The 21,269-nt window shown below is 37.9% G+C and overlaps 1 long non-coding RNA gene across 1 annotated transcript in view; it reads right to left on the minus strand.

Annotated features, from left to right (window-relative positions):
• Positions 1 to 11,198: 11,198 nt before the first annotated feature.
• Positions 11,199 to 21,269, minus strand: part of LOC120879903 — a 72,287-nt gene continuing 62,216 nt past the window's right edge. Inside the window, exon 6 of the long non-coding RNA XR_005724899.1 lies at positions 11,199 to 11,296. This is a non-coding gene — a long non-coding RNA (uncharacterized LOC120879903). The remainder of the gene's footprint in view (positions 11,297 to 21,269) is intronic.

The following is a 21,269-nucleotide window of genomic DNA, read 5'->3' on the forward strand; positions in this document are numbered from 1 at the left end:
TCGCCCTTGAACTGTAAGCTGCTAACTCACAATTCTTAGCCATTCCAGTTATAAGTTTTCAAAAACCCTTAAAGTTGCATGTTTTTATTTACTTTTTAACGACTTGCAGTGTTTATATAGATTTTTTAATCTAGTGTTTTATAGTTGTCATCTGTAACTACTTTACTCTCTGCCACTAACTACATTCTTTTTTGATCTGTCATTTATCATATCTAATATATGCTAAAAGATATATTAATGAGTTCCATGAGATAAGGTTACCCAGTACAAGAATCCTATTATATTTATGTTAACACTGAGATCAAAGAGGTTAACTAACTTGTCCAAGGTCACTTAAGGATAGGTCTAAGATTAGGAATTGAACCCAGATCTCTATGACTCCAGCATTATTTGGTAATACAGTCCTTATGATAAAATACTAATTATAATTAGTTAATGCCCTTTTACTATATATCTGGCAAAATAGGAAAAGCTTAGGGTAATTCATTATTGCTAATTAATACATTTATACTTCACAATAAGCCTGTGAAATGGGTACTATTGTCAACCCATTTTACAGATGAAAAACTTAGCCATAGTTTAGCTTGTTTGAAGTGACTTTGATGTTAAATGCAACAGCCCAGATTCTAATGTAGGTAAACTCACTCAAGGTTCAGGAATCAATTAAATTTTCTAGAAATGAAACAAGATAGCATATATACCTATAAAGATAACTGGCTGTAACTTCCTAAATCATGAATTGTCATAAAAATGACATCTGTTCTGCATAATTAAGAAATTGGTATTAAAATCAAGAGCATTATATAACAATAGGATGTCTATTAATACACTGGTAGTAATATCAATTAACAGGCTTTTCAAAATCTTTATAATTCATTCATTCAAATAAATATACCTTAAAACACTGGCTGAAGAAAGACTTGGGTTTTTAAGTCTGTAACAAGTAGAACTTCTTAAAAAATAGTTTTTATTTTAAATCAAAATGATGGACTTTTACAAAAACTGAATACTTTCTTAAGTATATACCAAAACTATCAACTATTTAACTGTTGCTTTTGTATACAGCTTTACCAAACATGAGTATCAGCATCATCATTACCATTACAATTACCACATTCTCTGTAAAACTTGTTTTTAACTCAGAATTCCACACATTGACTTTTCAGTTGGATATTTAAATTCCACTATTAATCATGAATCACGTTAGAAGCAACAATAAAATTTAAAAATGATTAATGTCACATAACTTAATCTCATTTAAAAAATAAGTTGAAGTCTCTTTCGAGAAAGCCAATTTTAAGCAGTAAAGCTACATGAAATCAACTTTTGGAAGAGGTTAAGTCAAGAACTAGGGAGGTGACATATGTTAAGCCATATGTTACATTTGTTAATCTCCTAGAATAGACTCTTGGTGTAAATTTAGAAACTCCCAAAAGTGAGTTATCTGCTTCAGGTAACTATTTTCCTAATGTACACATAGCAACAGCTCTTATGTGTGGATTCCCAAAATGAACAGTCATTGTTTCCTTTGTTCTGCCCAAGCCCATGAGGCAAACTGTGATCAGATAAGGTATTTCTGTAATTGCCAAATGCTTTTGATTTCCAATAAGGAAATGACTGAGGAAGCTAGTAAAAGAAATACAAAGCATTATAACATACTGAGAAAGTATTAGTTAAGCTTCTTGGACAAGTGGACTCCAATACAAATGGGTCTTTCCAAATGCTCTTCGCATCAGGTGGCCAAAGTATATACCATATTAAATAACTGAAGAAAAAAATCATATGATCATCTCAAAAGATACAAAAAAGATTTTTTTGACAAATTCAGCATCCATGTTTGATAAAAACTCTCAACAGAGTGGGCATAGAGGAAACATACCTCAACATAATAAAATGAAAATGCAGCCTACTGAATAGGAGGAACATCTACAAATAATATATTCAGGGGGCAATCCCAAGATGGCAGAGGAATAGGATGGGGAGACCACTTTCTCTCCCACAAACTCATCCAAAAGACCATTTGAATGCTGAGCAACTTCCACAAAACAAGCTCTGAATGCTGGTGGAGGACACCAGGCACCCAGAAAGGCAGCCCATTCTCTTTGTAGGGCAGTAGGACAAAATATAGAAGACAGAGAGAAGAGTTAGGAATGGAGAACTTTCCTGGGGAGGGAGTCATAAAGGAGGAGAAGTTTCCAAACAGTGGGAAGCCCTCTCACAGGTGGGTCTGTGGGGAGTTTCAGAATCTCAGAGGGCAACATAACAGGGGTGGGGGGAACCCACAGAATACACACCTAACTGCAACTGCCAGCAGAGAAGTAGCCCAGACACTCGAGTCCGCCACCAGCAAGCGGGGGCTGGACAGTGAGGCGCAGGCTGCATAATCAGTGCTTAGGGTAAGGACTGGGCCTGAATGCCCTGAGGCCAACATGAAGGAGCTAACATGAGATAGCAACCCAAACTGTGGGATTGCCAGAGAGGAAAAAAAAATAACTTTCCCACGACAGGTGCTAACCCATAGCCTGATCTGCTCACAGAACAAAGGATTAAGAGAATACCAAAGGAGACCTAGTTGGCTGCATACATGCCCCTCCCTGCCACCAGAGGCAGAGAGGCAGGCGTGCAACAGCCAGAGCCAGAAGGCAAGAGTATGCTGCAATCTCAGACCCAGAGACTGGCATCCTTCACCGAACTGTGAGATCCAGCTCCACCCCCCAGAACACAGATGCATCTCCCCTTGTCAAAGAAACCTAGTCCAACCCCATCCACAGGGAGCAGGCTCCACAATAAACAGGAACCACGAACTTCCAGCCTACAGAAAGGGCACCCCAAATGCAGCAATCTAAACAAAGTAAAAAGGCAGAGAAATATTCAGCAGGTAAAGACGCATGATAAATGCCCACAAGACCAAACAAAAGAGGAAGAGATATGGAGTCTACCTGAAAAAGAATTCAGAATAATGATAGTACAGATGATCCAAAATTTTGAAAACAAAATGGAGTAACACATAAGTAGACTAGAGACAAGGATTGAGAAGATGTAAGAAATGTTTAACAAGGACCTAGAAGAAATAAGAGTCAATGAATAATGCAATATCTGACATAAAAAGCACTCTGGAGGGAACCAACAGTAGAATAACTGAGGCAGAAGAGAGGATAAGTGAGGTGGAAGATAGAATGGTGGAAATAAATGAAACAGAGAGGAAAAAAGAATTAAAAGAAATGAGGACAACCTCAGAGACCTCTGGGACAATATTAAATGCCCCAACATTCAAATCATAGGAGTCCCAGAAGAAGACAAAAAGAGAGGGCATGAGTAAATATTTGAGGAGATAATAGCTGAAAACTTCCCTAAAATGGGGAAGGAAATAGCCACCCAAGTCCAAGAAACCCAGAGAGTCCCAAACAGGATAAACCCAGGCAAAACACTCCAAGACACATATTAATCAAACTAACAAAGATCAAACACAAATATTAAAAGCAGCAAGGGAAAAGCAACAAATAAAACACAAGGGGATCCCCATAAGGATAACAGCTGATCTTTCAACAGAAACTCTTCAGGCCAGGAGGGAATGGCAGGACATACTTAAAGTGATGAAAGAGAAAAACCTACAACCAAGATCACTCTACCCAGCAAGGATCTCATTCAAATATGAAAGAGAAATCAAAAGCTTCACAGACAAGCAAAAGCTGAGAGAATTCAGTACCACCAAACCAGCTCTTCAACAAATGCTAAAGGATCTTCTCTAGACAGGAAACAGAAAAGGTTTATAAATTCGAACCCAAAACAACAAAGTAAATGGCAATGGGATCATACTTATCAATAATTACCTTAAATGTAAATGGGTTGAAGACAAAGACTACTTGAATAGATATAAAACAAGACCCCTATGTATGCTGTCTCCAAGAGACCCACCTCAAACCAAGAGACACATACAGACTGAAAGTGAAGGGCTAGAAAAAGACATTTCATGCAAATGGAGACCAAAAGAAAGCAGGAGTAGCAACACTCATATCAGATAAAATAGGCTTTGAAATAAAGATTGTGAAAAGAGACAAAGAAGGACACTGCATAATGATCAAAGGATCAGTTTAAGAAGAAGATGTAACATTATAAATACATATGCACCCAACATAGAAGCACCTCAATATGTAAGGCAAATGCTAGCAAGTATGAAAGGGGAAATAAACAGTAACACAATAAGTGAGAGACTTTAATACCCCACTCACACCTATGGATAGATCAACCAAACAGAAAATTAACAAGGAAACACAAACTTTAAATGATACAATAGACCAGTTAGAACAAATTGATATCTATAGGAGATTTCACCCCAAAACAATGAATTTCACCTTTTTCTTAAGTGCATGGAACATTCTCCAGGATAGATCACATACTGGGCCATAAAGCTAGCCTTGTTAAATTCAAAACAATTGAAATCATTTCAGGCATCTTTTCTGATCACAATGCAGTAAGATTATATATCAACTACAAGAAAAAAAAATCTATTAAAAATACCAACATATGGAGGCTAAACAACATACTTCTGAATAACCAACAAATCATGGAAGAAATCAAAAAGGAAATAAAAATATGCATAGACAAATGAAAATGAAAACACAACAACCCAAAACCTATGGGATTTAGTAAAATGGGATTCAATGCTAAGGGGAACGTTCATAGCAATACAAGCGTACCTCAAGAAACACAAGAAAAATCAAATAAATAACCTAATTTTACACCTAAAGCAACTAGAAAAAGAAGAAATGAAGAACCTCAGGGTTAGGATAAAGAAAAAAATCATAAAAATCAGAGCAGAAATAAATGAAAAAGAAATAAAGGAAAATACAGCAAATATCAACAAAACTAAAAGCTTGTTCTTTGAGAAGATAAATAAGATAGACAAACCATTAGCCAGACTCATCAAGAAAAAAAGGAAGAAGAATGAAATCAATAAAATTAGAAATGAAAATGGAGAAATCACAACAGACAACACAGAAATATAAAGGGTCATAAGAAACTACTATGAACAACTATATGCCAATAAAGTGAACAACTTGGAAGAAAGGGACAAATTCTTAGAAAAGAATAACCTTCCAAAACTGAACCAGAAAGAAATAGAAAATCTTAGCAGACCCATCACAAGCACAGAAATTGAAACTGTAATAAAAAATCTTCCAACAAACAGAAGTCCAGGACGAGATGGCTTCACAGCTGAATTCTACCAAAAAATTTACAGAAGAGCTAACACCTACCCTACTCAAACTCTTCCAGAAAATTGCACAGGAAGGCAGATTCCCAAACTCATTCTGTGAGGCCACCATCACCCTAATACCAAAACCAGACAAAGATGCCACAATAAAAGAAAACTACAGGCCATTACCACTGATGAAAATAGATGCAAAATCCTCAACAAGATTCTAGCAAACAGAATCCAACCACATATAAAGATTGTACATCATGACCAAGTGGGTTTTAGACCAGGGATGCAAGGATTCTTCAGTATTCACAAATTAATCAGTGTGATACACCACATTAACAAATTGAAAGATAAAAATCATATGATTATCTCAACAGATGCAGAAAACACATTTGACAAGATTCAACACCCATTTATGATAAAAACTCTCCAGAAAGCAGGCACAAACGGAACATACCTCAACATAATAAAAGCCATCTACAATAAACCCACAGCAAACATTATCATCAATGGTGAAAAATTGAAAGCATTTCCTCTAAAGTCAGGAACGAGACAAGGGTGCCCACTCTCACCACCACTATTCAACATAGTTTTGGAAGTTTTAGCCACAGCAATCAGAGAAGAAACAAATAAAAGGAATCCAGATTGGAAAAGAAGAACTCTCACTGTTTGCAGATGACATGATCATCTACCTAGAAAACCCTAAAGATACCACCATAAAATTACTAGAGCTAATCCCTTGCATTCCTATACATTACCAATAAGAAAACAGAAAGAGAAATTAAGGAAACAATTCCATTTACGATTGTGACAAAAAGAATAAAATACTTAGGAATAAATTTACCTAAAGAAACAGAAGGATGTATATATAGAAAACTACGAAACACTATACAAATCAAAGATGACATAAATAGATAGATAAATATACCATGTTCATGGATCAGAAGAATCAATACAGTGAAAATTAGTATACTACCCAAAGCAATCTGTAGATTCAATGAATCCTTATCAAGCTAACAATGGTATTTTTCAGAGAACTAGAACAAATAATTTCACAATTTGTATGGAAACACAAAAAACCTTGAATAGCCAAAGCAACCTTGAGAAAGAAGAATGGACTGGAGGAATCAACCTGCCTGACTTCAGACTACACTACAAAGCTACAGTCATCAAGATAGTATGGTATTGGCACAAAGATAGAAACATAGACCAATGGAACAAAACAGAAATCCCAGAGATAAATCCACATATCTACGGACACCTTATCTTTGACAAAGGAGGCAAAAATATGCAATGGAGAAAAGACAATCTCTTTAACAATGGTGCTGGAAAACTGTACAGTTCAGTTCAGTTCAGTTAGGTTCAGTCGTTCAGTTATGTCCAACTCTTTGTGATCCCATGGACTGCAGCACACCAGGCCTCCCTGTCCTACACCGTTTCCCAGAGTTTACTCAAACTCATGTCCCTTGAGTCGGTGATGCCGTCAATCCATGTCATCCCCTGTTGTCCCTTTCTCCTCCTGCCTTCAATCTTTCCCAGTATCAGGGTTTTTTCAAATGAGTCAGTTCTTCATATCAGGTGGCCAAAGCATTTGAGTTTCAGCTTCAATATCAGTCCTTCCAATGAACACCCAGGACTGACCTCCTTTAGGATGGACTGGTTTGATCTCCTTGCTGTCCAAGGGACTCTCAAGAGTATTCTCCAATAACACAGCTCAAAAGCATCAATTCTTTGATGCTCAGCTTTCTTTATAGTCCAACTCTCACATCCATACATGACTACTGGAAAAACCATAGCCTTGACTAGATGGACCTTTGTTGGTAAAGTAATGTCTCTGCTTTTTAATAAGCTGTCTAGGTTGGTCAAAACTGTTCTTCCAAGGTGTAAGTGTCTTTTCATTTCATGACTGAAGTCACCATCTGCAGTGATTTTGGAGCCCAAAAAATAAAGTCTGCAACTGTTTCCACTGTTTCCCCATCTATTTGCCATAAAGTGCCAGATGCCATGATCTTAGTTTTCTGAATGTTGAGTTTTAAACCAACTTTTTCACTCTCCTCTTTCACTTTCATCAAGAGGCTCTTTAGTTCTTCTTCATTTTCTGCCATAAGGGTGGTGTCATCTGCATATCTGAGGTTATTGATATTTCTCCCAACAATCTTGATTCCAGCTTGTGTTTCATAGACTCCAGCATTTCTCATGCTGTACTCTGAACAGAAGTTAAATAAGCAGGGTGACAATATACAGCCTTGACGTACTCCTTTCCTGATTTGGAACCAGTCTGTTTTTTCAAGTCCAGTTCCAAGTGTTGCTTCTTGATCTGCATACAGGTTTCTTAGGAGGCAAGTCAGGTGGTCTGGTATTCACATCTCTTGAAGAGTTTTCCAGAGTTTGTTGTGATTCACAGAGTCAAAGGCTTTGGCATAGTCAATAAAGCAGAAGTAGATGTTTTTCTGGAACTCTCTTGCTTTTTTGATGATCCAGCAGATGTCGGCAATTCGATCTCTGGTTCCTCTGGCTTTTCTAAAACCAGATTGAACATCTGCAAGTTCACGGTTCACATGCTGTTGAAGCCTGGCTTGGAGAATTTTGAGCATTACTTTGCTAGCATACATGAGTGCAATTGTGTGGTAGTTTGAGCATTCTTTGGCATTGCCAAAACTGGTCAACCACCTGTAAAAGAATGAAACTAGAACACTTTTTAACACCATACACAAAAATAAACTCAAAATGGATTAAAAATCTAAATGTAAGACCATAAACTATAAAACTCCTAGAGGGAAACATAGGCAAAATACTCTGTGACATACATCACAGAAAGATCCTCTATGACCCACCTTCCAGAGTAATGGAAATAAAAACAAAAATAAGCAAATGGGACCTAATTAAACTTAAAGGCTTTTGCACAATGAAGGAAACTATAAGCAAGGTGAAAAGACAACCTTCAGAATGGGAGAAAATATTAGCAAACAAAGCAACTGACAAAGAATTAATCTCTAAAATATATAAGCAGCTCACACAGCTCAATACCAGAAAAATAAATAATCCAATCAAAAACTGGGCCAAAGATCTTAACAGACATTTCCCCAAAGAAGACATACAGATGGCTAACAAACACATGAAAGGTGCTCAACATCACTCATTATTCAGGAAATGCAAATCAAAACCACAATAAGGTACTATCTCATGCCAGTCAGAATGGCTGCGATCCAAAAGTCTACAAGCAATAAATGCTGGAGAGGGTGTGGAGAAAAGGGAACCCTCTTACACCGTTGGTGGGAACGCAAACTAGTACAGCCACTACAGAGAACAGTGTGGAGATTCCTTAAAAAACTGGAAATAGAACTGCCATATAACCCAGCAATCCCATGCTGGGCATACACACTGAGGAAACCAGAATTGAAAGAGACACGTGTACCCCAATGTTCATCACAGCACTGTTTACAATAGATAGAACATGGAAGCAACCTATATGTCCATCAGCAGACGAATGGATAAGAAAGCTGTGGTAAATATACAAAATGGAAATATTACTCAGCTATTAAAAAGAAGGCATTTGAATCAGTTCTAATGAGGTGGATGAAACTGGAGCCTATTATACAGAGTGAAGTAAGTCAGAAAGAAAAACACCAATACAGTATATTATTGCATACATATGGAATTTAGAAAGATGGTAACGATGACCCTATATGCAAGACCACAAAGGAGACACAGATATAAAGACTTTTGGACTCTGTGGGAGAAGGCAAGGGTGGGACAATTTGAGAGAACAGCACTGAAACATGTATGTTACCATATGTGAAACAGATGACCAATGAAGTTCAATGCATGGAACAGGGCACTCAAAGTCGGTGCACTGGGACAACCCAGAGGGAAGGGGTCGGGAGGGAGGTGGGAGTGGGGTTCTGGATGGGGGACACATGTACACCCAATGCTGAGTCAAGCCAATGTATGGCAAAACCACTACAACATGTAAAGTAATCAGCCTCCAATTAAAATAAATAAATAAATTTTAAACATGTATTCAATAAGGGGCTAACAAGCAAAATAGACAAAATAAAAACTCATACAATTCAACTTCAAAAAGCAACCCAATTGAAAAATGAGCAGAGGACCTGAATAGACATTTTTCCAAAGAAATCATACAGATGTCCAACAGACACATAAGAGGCTCATCACCAATGACAAGGGAAATGAAAATCAAGACCACAGTGCTATATTACTTCTCACCTATTGATTATTAAAAAGACAACAAATAAGAAATGCTGAGAGGACGTGGAGAAAACAGAACCCTCATACACTGTTAATGAGATTGTAGATTAGTACAGCCACTGCAAAAAATAATATGGAGAGTCCTCAAAAAATTGAATCTATAACTTCTATATTATTCACCAATTTCACTTCTTGGCGTGTACCTGAAGAAAATAAAAACACTAACTTGAAAAGATATATACCCGCCTATGTTCAGTGCTGCATTATTTACACTAGCCAAGATACGGAAGCAACTTAAATGTCCATCAGTGAGGATGTTTCTAGTCATCCCAGCCGGAGAAGTAACAATCAAGATTTTCTATCTGGTGGTGCAAATGGACAGGAGTACGGATAGGAACCAGAGATGAAGTTCTGCACTTAATCACTCCCAGTGAATACAAATGAGACTTCCATCTGGATTCTTAGAGTATATGATTTCCTTAATTACTGTGGATGTATCAATATAACTCATATCTAACCAGATGACAGGCTTGTTTTTACTTCTAAAATTATTGACAGTGCTGTTTATGATCTAGAAGTAATGTAACAGGAATCTCTGGCATTTGAGTAGAATTAGTAGTGTGAACTAGTGATGTATGAACTAATGATGCATCCACAAATAAAGTATTGCTAGCCATAAAGCATTTTCAACACAAATTATTATATAAGAATCTTTCAGAGACTTTAGGTAGGTCTTGTTTTTTTAATTTTTATTTTTACTTTATTTTACTTTACAATACTGTATTGGTTTTGCCATACATTGACATGAACCTGCCACGGGTGTACATGAGTTCCCAATCCTGAACCCCGCTCCCACCTCCCACCCCATATCATCTCTCTGGATCATCCCGTGCACCAGCCCCAAGCATCCTGTATCCTGTATCGAATATAGACTGGCAATTCATTTCTTACGTGATAGTATATGTGTTTCAGTGCCATTCTCCCAAATCATCCCACCCTCTCCCTCTCCCTCAGAGTCCAAAAGTCTGTTCTCTACATCTGTGTCTCTTTTGCTGTCTTGCATACAGGGTTATCATTACCATCTTTCTAAATTCCATATATATGTGTTGGTATACTGTGTTGGTGTTTTTCTTTCTGGCTTACTTCACTCTGTATAATCAGCTCCAGTTTCATCCACCTCATTAGAACTGATTCAAATGTATTCTTTTGAATGGCTGAGTAATGCTCCATTGTGTATATGTACCACTGCTTTCTTATCCATTCATCTGCTGATGGACATCTAGGTTGTTTCCATGTCCTGGCTATTATAAACAGTGCTGCAATGAACATTGGGGTACATGTGTCTCTTTCAATTCTGGTTTCCTCAGTGTGTATGCCCAGCAGTGGGATTGCTGGGTCATATGGCAGTTCTATTTGCAATTATTTAAGGAATCTCCACACTGTTCTCCACAGTGGCTGTACTAGTTTGCATTCCTATCAACAGTGTAAGAGGGTTCCATTTTCTCCACACCCTCTCCAGCATTTATTGCTTGCAGACTTTTGGATAGCAGCCATTCTGACTGGTGTGAAATGGTACCTCATTGTGGTCTTGATTTGCATTTCTCTGATAATGAGTGATGTTGAGCATCTGTTCATGTGTTTGTTAGCCATCCGTATGTCTTCTCTGGAGAAATGTCTATTTAGTTCTTTGGCCCATTTTTTGATTGGGTCGTTTATTTTTCTGGAATTGAGCTGCATAAGTTGCTTGTATATTTTTGAAATTAGTTGTTTGTCAGTTGCTTCATTTGCTATTATTTTCTCCCATTCAGAAGGCTGTGTTTTCACCTTGCTTATAGTTTCCTTTGTTGTGCAGAAGCTTTCAGAGACTTTAATGTTTTAACTCTGGAGCTGAAATTAAGACATTTACGATGTTTGTATGTGCATGAATAACAACCTTGCCATGGTAGCTATTAGAAATGGATTTTCCCCACCCCTCTCCTGACCTTCTAAATAGCCTAATAAATTCGTTCAATTTGAAAATGTATTTTGGCAAAAAGTTCTCCCCACCCACCCAATTATAACCAAGCCACAAGTGAAATAGTTTAGAAATCAGACGCATGAGGGAAGATGATTCCATCTGCCAAGGCAGTGCTCTATGCTGTAGTTTACATCTTTTCGTTGATAGTTCTGGAACCTCAAGAAGCCACACTGGCCTCTGGGGAAATAAGATTAACATGTGTAATGAAATGCTGACATGTTGCTATAGAATATTCCAGTGATACCACAGCTATAACCATCTTAACTTTCAGATGAGTGCAACATTTTATTCCTGCAGTAATGAGGAAGAGTAACAAGTTTTAAAGGGATGAGGTAAAGCCTGGTACCAAGATTTTATTTATCAATGAACACTAAAAATAGTTACACACACAGACATTATCCCATTTTCAGTATGTTTGGCAGAAAGGCCCTGCTGTAGATTTAGTTCTTACTCATTCACTTATTCACTTTTTCTTTTTCCACTAGAGAAAAACTAAGACTTTTTTACAAAAGAACACAGTGAACTTGTACTACATAAACATCTTTGATGTCCATTTCTTCTTCACCTTCAGTTTTGCCCACTCACTGATCCCTACCCTGTTTCAGCACTAAAGTGATCAAATCACAGCCACAGGAACTGAGAAAAATATTCAAGGTACTGAGGACTCCATGGACATTATCTTCCCCTTGTGCTGATTCTTAGCTCTTCTCCATGGAAACAGTTTCATTTTTTTTTCCCAACAAACATGGGATGGCATATGACAATGTAAACTAACATTCTGACCAAAGTTTGTTGTATATATTCAAAATCTATCATATGATACAGACTGGGGCACAATAAAGTCCCACAGAGTTGATAAAACTTCAGAGTTCCTGGGGTTAAAATTCAGTAACATTTCTAAGTTACCTATAACACTGAATATCTCACATCATTGAAATATTTTAATACATCCTTGTTTATTACAGAATAAAGCATACATTTGCAAAAAAAAGGAAACATAATCTATGGCAAAAGTACATTAATATATGTCTTTTTTTCTTTAATGAAAAAAGTATCTATTGAGATTCAATCAAATGCAGAGCACTATGCTAGGAACTATGTACGGGAGAGGGACAGTATCAGAGAGGTTGAAAATATATATTGCAACACTGCAAATTCCAACATACTTTACGTCTGGAGTGGGGGAAGATTAAAATGGATAAAACTGTTAATATAACATAACATTATGGTAGTGCTAGTGGTAAAGAATCTGCCTGCCAATGCAGGAGACGCAAGAGACTCAGGTTTGATCCCTAGGTAGGAATGATGCCCTGGAGTAGGAAGTGGCAACCTGCTCCAGTATTCTTGCCTGGAGAATCCCATGGAGAGAGGAGCCTGGCGGGCTACAGTCCTCGGGGTCTCAAAGAGTCAGACAAGACTGAGCACACACACACACACACACACACACACACACACACACACACTCACCAATTTTAGCTGGTAGCCTTCATTTAAATTTTCTGAGTTGTTTCCTCACCTGCAGAATGAGGATAAGGAAAGTATCTTTCCCTTGGAGTTTGAGCATTAAAGAAGAGAAAGCTCTTAGCACAATGCTTGGCACTTGGTAGGCATTCAGGAAATGCTGTTGATTAGTGCCAGATGAGTAATGCAGATGAAGTCAGAAGAACTTGGAAATGGAGTAGACTACAATGGAACAGAGCAGTCAAAGAGAACCTCAAACAAGAAGAAAGAATTCAATGAGAACCTGAGAGATGGTTAGGAGGTGAGTAGACAGAGATAATGGGGTACTCAGTCTGCTGGGATGGAGCCAGAGAGGAAGGACAGAAAAGATATGTGTGCTGGAACAGTCTATCCAGAGTAAAGGTGTACACTGAAGCTTACTAGGTATAGTACTGGGAAAGAAAATAGAGGCCACATTACAAGGAACTTTGAACACGAGGCAAAAAATAGGGAGTAATTAGATGTTCCTGACTTTGCATATTTATCAAAGAATATTCACATAAATTTATAAAATTTATCCTTTGACAAAAAATTTCCAACAATAAAACCCAAGATGGTAATTAAAGTAACTGACCTATTTAGAAGTGTGTTTAGATTTTCTAAACCACAATCCAGTTTTGTCTCTGCCTTGCCTCATTCTATTTCACGTAGATATACCAGGCTCTTTGACTTTCGTTGGAAAATGTGATAGCTACCCTACTTTTACCTAAGAAACTAAACATGTCCGGCCTATTGAGGTCTCTAGGTAGAGGAGAATAACACCATGGTAAACAGAAGAATTACTCAGTGAGTCAATTGTGTCTTGAAAAAATGTCTTCAGCATGATATCACTCTGAACACAAGCCAGCTATCATCTGGTCTCATTAATTAGATAAGCACACCAAATTAAATTTCACAGTACTTAACTCAAAGTGATTTTAAGGCATACCAAAGATTCCTATATACAATTTATGTCTTCAGAAATATTAAAAAATAAACAAATGGAAGTTCTAGTTTTATAATTCAAGAACTCTTAAAAATTTCAAAATTCAGAACCTGATACGAGCTTCCATGTATATATATATATATAATTTCAGATTTTAAAATATACTTCTTTTGACTGTGATTAACAATAAATGCTAAAGTATGGCATACACGTCCTTCATCAGACATCATACTGAGATAAATGAGTAATTTGGGGTCTTGCTAGAAATTCCTCTATTATGCTAGAATAAAACTTCAGTAGTAGATGTAGGGAATTAATGACCTCTCTGACCTAATCCATTATTTTCTTTTCCTTCAGTATAGATATGGCTCAGGACCAAATATAAAAATTTATATGAAGCATATCTAAATATAGATATAAGAAGGCATTTACCATCTTTTACCAATCAAAACAGCTTTCAGTTGCAGTAAAATTACAAATGGGAATTTTAACAGTGAAAGTTATAAATGGTCAAAGACAAAACTGCAGAGGAAATAGTTTGGGGTGTGGGGGTGTTTTAATAATCTAACCCTACGTGTCAGCCTCCTGAAAAGAATAAGCTACATTTTACAGTATCTTAGATCCTTAATGCAGAGAGCCTTGTGTTCAGAAAATATGGTTCTGCCCTTCTTTCAATCAAAGTTATTAAAGTCTCTGTAAATTAACTGAAGTCAATTTGATGAATTAAACAATACCCACAAGATTCAAATGAATGGTAGTAACATAAGTTAAACTTTCGGAGGGCTTGGGGACTTAGGATCCATTTTTAATAGATATGTTTTCAGACCAACTGCTTTAACCATTAGTAAAACAACTTAAGTGTTGACTGTAAAAACCAGGAGGGTACTTGGGGAGAGATGCTTTCTAACAGAATCTCCTTGAATTAAATCATTCAGATGACCCAGTCATCCTACCAATCAAGTCAGTCCTGCCTGAGGATAAAGGAACCTTACGCCTACTTGCCAATCAAGCACTAGAGAAAGGCTCATCACCAGTTCCTGGACTCCAGTCCCCTCTGTGTCAGAGCTTAATGGTCTGTAGAAGAAGGACCTCTGTTCCTACTGAGTTCAGCTCCACAGCCACTTACTAAGCAAGCAAGAGCAATAAATACAACATCACGTGAGCTAATTCAGGGCTGCAGTTCTTGGCCTGGCTACCTTGTGACACAATGACCTGCTGCTGTCAGTCATGGAAAGGAGAGGAACTGTGATTAATACAAAAGGACCTGCACATCCCTAGAAAATCTTTTAAGTTCTTCTTCCTCTGGATGACCAAAATCTGAGTAAACCCCCAGCATGTGTGTCAGTGGGGTGCTGTGAACAAAGGTTAAGTAGCCAATGGGCAGGGTAAGAAGTAGTCCACACTCTCCTGAGCCCACATCAACCACTGCTCCTGACTGTCCCTCCACCAGCCCTAGAACTGCAGGAGCACAGAACGCTAGGACAGGCTCTGCAGAACAGCTGCAGCCCCATGGAGTTCACCTCAGTAGCCCTAATCTTAACACAGTTGAATAAATCAAAATATTACTGGATTTAAAACTTCACAGTGCAATGACTATGGTTTAAAATACACTGTAACATTCAGCATAATCCCTGATGTCTAATGTTTACTGAGCAAACAAGCGAAAACTTGAAGAAACTGGGAAAGGAGGACTTGTTGAGAGCAGTTAGACTAACTGGATTGTGAATTTTAAACTGGCTTAGCACGTGTAGACCCATGGCGGATTCATGTTGAAGTGTGGTAAAACCAATACAATATTGTAAAGTAAAAAAAAATAATAATAAATTTTTAAAAAGGAAAAAAATAAAAAATAAAACATTTGAAAAAAGTGAATAAAATTAAATTTAAAAATAAATAAATAAACTGGCTTAGCATCAGGATCTTTAATGCAACTAAAATCTTTTAAGGTCAAAGGGTAAAACTGAGAAAGAGGAAGTGAGGGAAAAAAGATGGGCCAGGAACTTCTGGCCCCTCCCCTCCCATCCCATTCACCTCGCTGCCCTGAGGCATCCCCTGAAATCTTCAGGGTTTCTCAGACACAGGTTAATTAAACACAAGCACACCAAACTTAACTGCAGTTCTAAACTGCAAGGTTAAAATTTACCTGCTTTTTCATTGCAGTTCTAGCACATGCCACAGGCTCTGGCACACAGTGAGTGCTTGGGAAATATGAATGAATGAGTGAATATAGAACACTTAATAAACTGTAGGATTATAACATTTAAATAAACTGTTCAAGGAAATGGAGTAAAGTATAAAAAGACTCGAGTGACCAACTTACTTCTCCTCCAAATCATATGTAATTACCTTCAAAAAATTTTGAAGTCTAAACAAAAAAAAAATGCTCAAAATATATTCAGAGAAATTTTTTTTTTACTGTAGTAAATATTCATTGATGAGGGTCTTCAAGTACAGAAAACCAATTTTATTAATTAAGAAACAAACCCCATTTCAGAAGGTGCTAGTCCATTGTGCTGCAGTAGAATGAACAATTCACCTCCAAACTCACTCATGCTCATTGTTACCTTGAAGTTGAGCTGTGTGCTGTTTACTATTCTTTCAGAGAGGTGTCTTTCCCTGGTCACCAGCTACAGCTGCTGAAGTGAGTGATTCTTTCCTCAGGTTTCTGACCTAGCTTTGCTCCAATTTCATGCTGCCCTTGTGCTACTCAAAATTCATCTTCAAGTTACAGCTTGAATCTTCAAGTTTCTCCAACCCAGAGCATTATACTCATGTTTCACTCACAAACATGGGTGTACCTGTTTGAAGGTTGCTCCAGTCCATATTTCTCCTAGTTTATCAGGGGCATTTCTTAATTAGAACATCATGGACTGCTTGCTAAAGACAAAGAAGTGTATAATGTTGCTAACAAATTATAGTGAATTTATGAAGTAAATTTATCCAAACACAAAAAACAACTCTGTTCTTCCCTGCAGTCAAATTAATCTTTTCTATACAAAGCTATACATTAAAAAAATTATTTGACAGGGGAGCCTTCTGTATATTTTCAATTTCTGGAGATAATGCAAAAGTGGCTCCAAAAGTTTAATTACATTCATGCATGAAAATGTATTCAGTTATAAGGCCAATACTATTTATAATGATCAAGTTTAATGAAGAAATTAATGGGCTAATATATTTTAAGACCCAGGAGCAGACCAGGAGGTATAAAAAAAAAAAAAAAAAAGAATGAGTTCTACTAGGGAATATCTCATTTATAACTCAAGGTTTATCTCTGTCATTATTAGCTTTCACTTGATTTAGAAATTCCATGAAAGACAGTATGTAAGTCACTGGATGTATGTCTACAATTTAATAATGTGTTCCAAGTTATAAGGATATTCTAAGATTGATACACTCTATTCAAAACTTTAAAATTCTAGGAATTCAAAGATTCACTCTGTCTCCTCTCAAAGGATGAGTACTTGGCAATTCAGACAACTTCTAAGGCTGGCTCAAGAAATAATCTGCAAAAACTTGAGCATAATTGATACTCAAACCCTGTAATGCATATTAAACTATGGCTTTGTTTCCACCAGAAAGTTCTGAAATACCCCAAATTCTTTTTTTTTTTAGTCAGAGCATTCAAGCAATGGAGGAAGATTCAGCTTTTAGCATCTAGTCTATCCACAGACTCAGTTTTAGCCTAAACAACTGTATTTCTTTGAACAAATTAGTATTATTCACTTTTCTCTGTTCTCAAAATTTCAACAGGCTCAGATTTCTGAGATCCACTCATATCCATCAAATTGGTTCCCTCAAAATCATTTAAGTGATAAAAAAAAAAAACTTGAACTAAAAAAAAGCCGTTCAATGAATATCTTCAATAACTTTCTATCTGCTGATCTAACATCAAATTCTACTTCAACTTCTTTCAAATATGCCACAAACTATTTAAGGGCTATGAGTTGTAGTTACAATGTTTAAAAGTTACATCTGTAAAAAGTTACAAGGCTTATGCTTAAAATTTGAACTTTACACCATATGCTAATGGTACCACTGTCGTGTACGGATGTGAGAGTTGGACTGTGAAGAAGGCTGAGCGCTGAAGAATTGATGCTTTTGAACTGTGGTGGTGGAGAAGACTCTTGAGAGTCCCTTGGACTACAAGGAGATCCAACCAGTCCCATTCTGAAGGAGACCAACCCTGGGATTTCTTTGGAAGGAATGACGCTAAAGCTGAAACTCCAGTACTTTGGCCACCTCATGCAAACAGTTCACTCATTGGAAAAGAGTTTGATGCTGGGAGGGATTGGGGGCAGGAGAAGAAGGGGACGACAAAGGATGAGATGGCTGGATGGCATCACTGACTCGATGGACGTGAGTCTGAGTGACCTCTGGGAGTTGGTGATGGAAAGGGAGGCCTGGCGTGCTGTGATTCATGGGGTCGCAAAGAGTCAGACATGACTGAGCGATTGAACTGAACTGAACTGAACTGAAGAATATGTTAAACTACCACACAATTGCACTCATCTCACATGCTAGTGAAGTACTGCTCAAAATTCTCCAAGCCAGGCTTCACCAATATGTAAACCGTGAACTTCCAGATGTTCAAGCTGGTTTTAGAAAAGGCAGGAGAATCAAAGATCAAATTGCCAACATCCACTGGATCATTGAAAAAGCAAGAGAGTTCCAGAAAAACATATATTTCTGTTTTATTGACTATACCAAAGCCTTTGACTGTGTGGATCACAATCAACTGTGGAAAATTCTTCAACAGATGGGAGTACCATACCACCTGACCTGCCTCTTGAGAAATCTGTATGCAGGTCAGGAAGCAACAGTTAGAACTGGACATGGAACAACAGACTGGTTCCAAATAGGAAAAGGAGTACATCAAGGCTGTATATCGTCACCCTGCTTATTTAACTTATATGCAGAAGATATCACGAGAAACACTGGGCTGGAAGAAGCAGAAGCTGGAATCAAGATTGCCGGGAGAAATATCAATAACCTCAGATATGCAGATGACACCACCCTTATGGCAGAAAGTGAAGAGGAGCTAAAAAGCCTCTTGATGAAAGTGAAAGAGGAGAGTGAAAAAGTTGGCTTAAAGCTCAACATTCAGAAAATGAAGATCATGGCATCCAGTCCCATCACTTCATGGGAAATAGATGGGGAAACAGTAGAAACAGTGTCAGACTTTATTTTTTGGGGCTCCAAAACCACTGCAGATGGTGACTGCAGCCATGAAATTAAAAGACGCTTACTCCTTGGAAGGAAAGTTATGACCAACCTAGATAGCATATTGAAAAGCAGAGATATTACTTTGCCAACAAAGGTCCGTCTAGTCAAGGCTATGGTTTTTTCAGTGGTCACGTATGGATGTGAGAGTTGGACTATGAAGAAAGCTGAGCGCCAAAGAATTGATGCTTTTGAACTGTGGTGTTGGAGAAGACTCTTGAGAGTCCCTTGGACTGCAAGGAGATAGATACAACCAGTCCATCCTAAAGGAGATCAGTCCTGGTTGTTCAATGGAAGGACTGATGCCAAAGCTGAAACTCCAATACTTTGGCCACCTCATGTGAAGAGTTGACTTGTTGGAAAAGACTCTGATGCTGGGAGGGATTGGGGGCAGGAGGAGAAGGGGATGACAGAGGATGAGATGGTTGGATGGCATCACCAACTCGATGCACTTGAGTCTGAGTGAACTCCGGGAGTTGGTGATGGACAGGGAAGCCTAGCGTGCTGAGGCTCATGGGGTCGTAGAGTCAGATGTGACTGAATTGAACTGAACTGAAGAATATGTTTAAACAGAGCAGCTAGATCTTTGCAAAATTAACCTGGGTCTTAGTTGTCACATCAGAGAAGGTGATGGCAACCCACTCCAGTACTCTTGCCTGGAAAATCCCCTGGACAGAGGAGCCTGGTGGGCTGCAGTCCATGAGGTCACGAAGAGTTGAACACGACTTAGTGACTTCACTTTCAATTTTCACTTTCCTGCACTGGATAAGGAAATGGCAACCCACTCCAGTGTTCTTGCCTGGAGAATCCCAGGGACAGGGGACCCTGCCAGGCTGCCATCTGTGGGGTCGCACAGGGTCAGACACGACTGAAGCGACTTAGCAGCAGCAGCAGCAGCTGTCACATATATGAAGTAGTGCTTCGTCTCATGGTTGTATGATCTACGTAACGATGTGAACAGCTATTTTCTGTACAATAAAATTTTGTGTACAAAAAAAAAAGAAATAAAACAGCATCAGGTGCCACTGAATTTAAGAAAGAAAGGTTAAGAGCATTTTGGATATTTTCAACTGTTTGGAAATCCCTGCAGAGCTCTCATTTTTCCTCCCTGCCTCCTTTCTCCTGGCCCAATCTACTCCAGTACCTACCTAGCCAAGAAGAGCCTGGCTTGACCCCTGTGGTACAAGTGGGACTTGAGGCTGCTCTTTTGCTGCACTGAGGCCAGACTGAATACTGGGCAGGGCACCAGGAGCCTTTTGTTTGCCTTTTCAGAAAGCAGCCATTGACTTCCTGAGTCTACTCTTAATTATAATGTGGACCTGTATTAGAAAACCCCTTTTCCCCAAGATTTGTATTTAAATGGTTCTCTATGTCTTTTTCCTTGTATTCTCATTCCTTTATCCAAAAGAGAAAGAGAAAGAAATCTAAGTAGAAGGCTATCCTAGTGACATAGCTTCTTCTCTTTATTTTGAGATTGAGAACCAGAACCGAGAAAGCAATTTTGTGCTGAAAACTGGAGATGATGTTTTAAGCTTTAATATAGAGGTTTGCCATCACATTCTGATGAGAACTATTAATGATGTTTTTCTTAAGAAAACAAGTCCCAATTCACCCAGCAAAGCTTAAACAAAACCTTACATACAGCAGAACAAGACTTAAGGAGCAACGTGTAGCTATCACTTCACAGAGAGCAAAGGTTACGCAGCAACAGTTCATAGGAATAAGCTATTCCTAAGCACCTTCACCCTCCTTTGAGCAAGAAAAATCACACTACAAGAAAATCTTTACAGGACAACTTCCACACTGGATGCCTTAATAATATTTTCAACACAGTTTTCCTAATCATCAGTTTAATTTCACGAGCTGGTCACTTGTGGCACACTGCCAGACACTATCACAATGCTTAGCAGATTACCCTGAACCACTCTTGAAGATGCAGCCAGAAAGCCAACAATCTTTATGCATAAACATATTAGTCTTATCAAAGAGAAACTTTTACCATAATTTGAAGTCGTTAGTTTCCCAACATATAGCATATTCAAAATATCATTAAAAGCTATTTAAATTATTTTTATCTTTTCTCAGCTGTTGATTCTATAGATAGGGAAATGGTATATGTATCAATTAAACATTAACATTAAGTAATATTTACTGAGTCCTTACTATGCCAGACAGTAGACAGCATATTAAAAAGC

Source organism: Oryx dammah, unplaced genomic scaffold, assembly GCF_014754425.2.
Source record: "Oryx dammah isolate SB20612 unplaced genomic scaffold, SCBI_Odam_1.1 HiC_scaffold_21, whole genome shotgun sequence".
Classification (NCBI taxonomy): Eukaryota; Metazoa; Chordata; class Mammalia; order Artiodactyla; family Bovidae; genus Oryx; species Oryx dammah.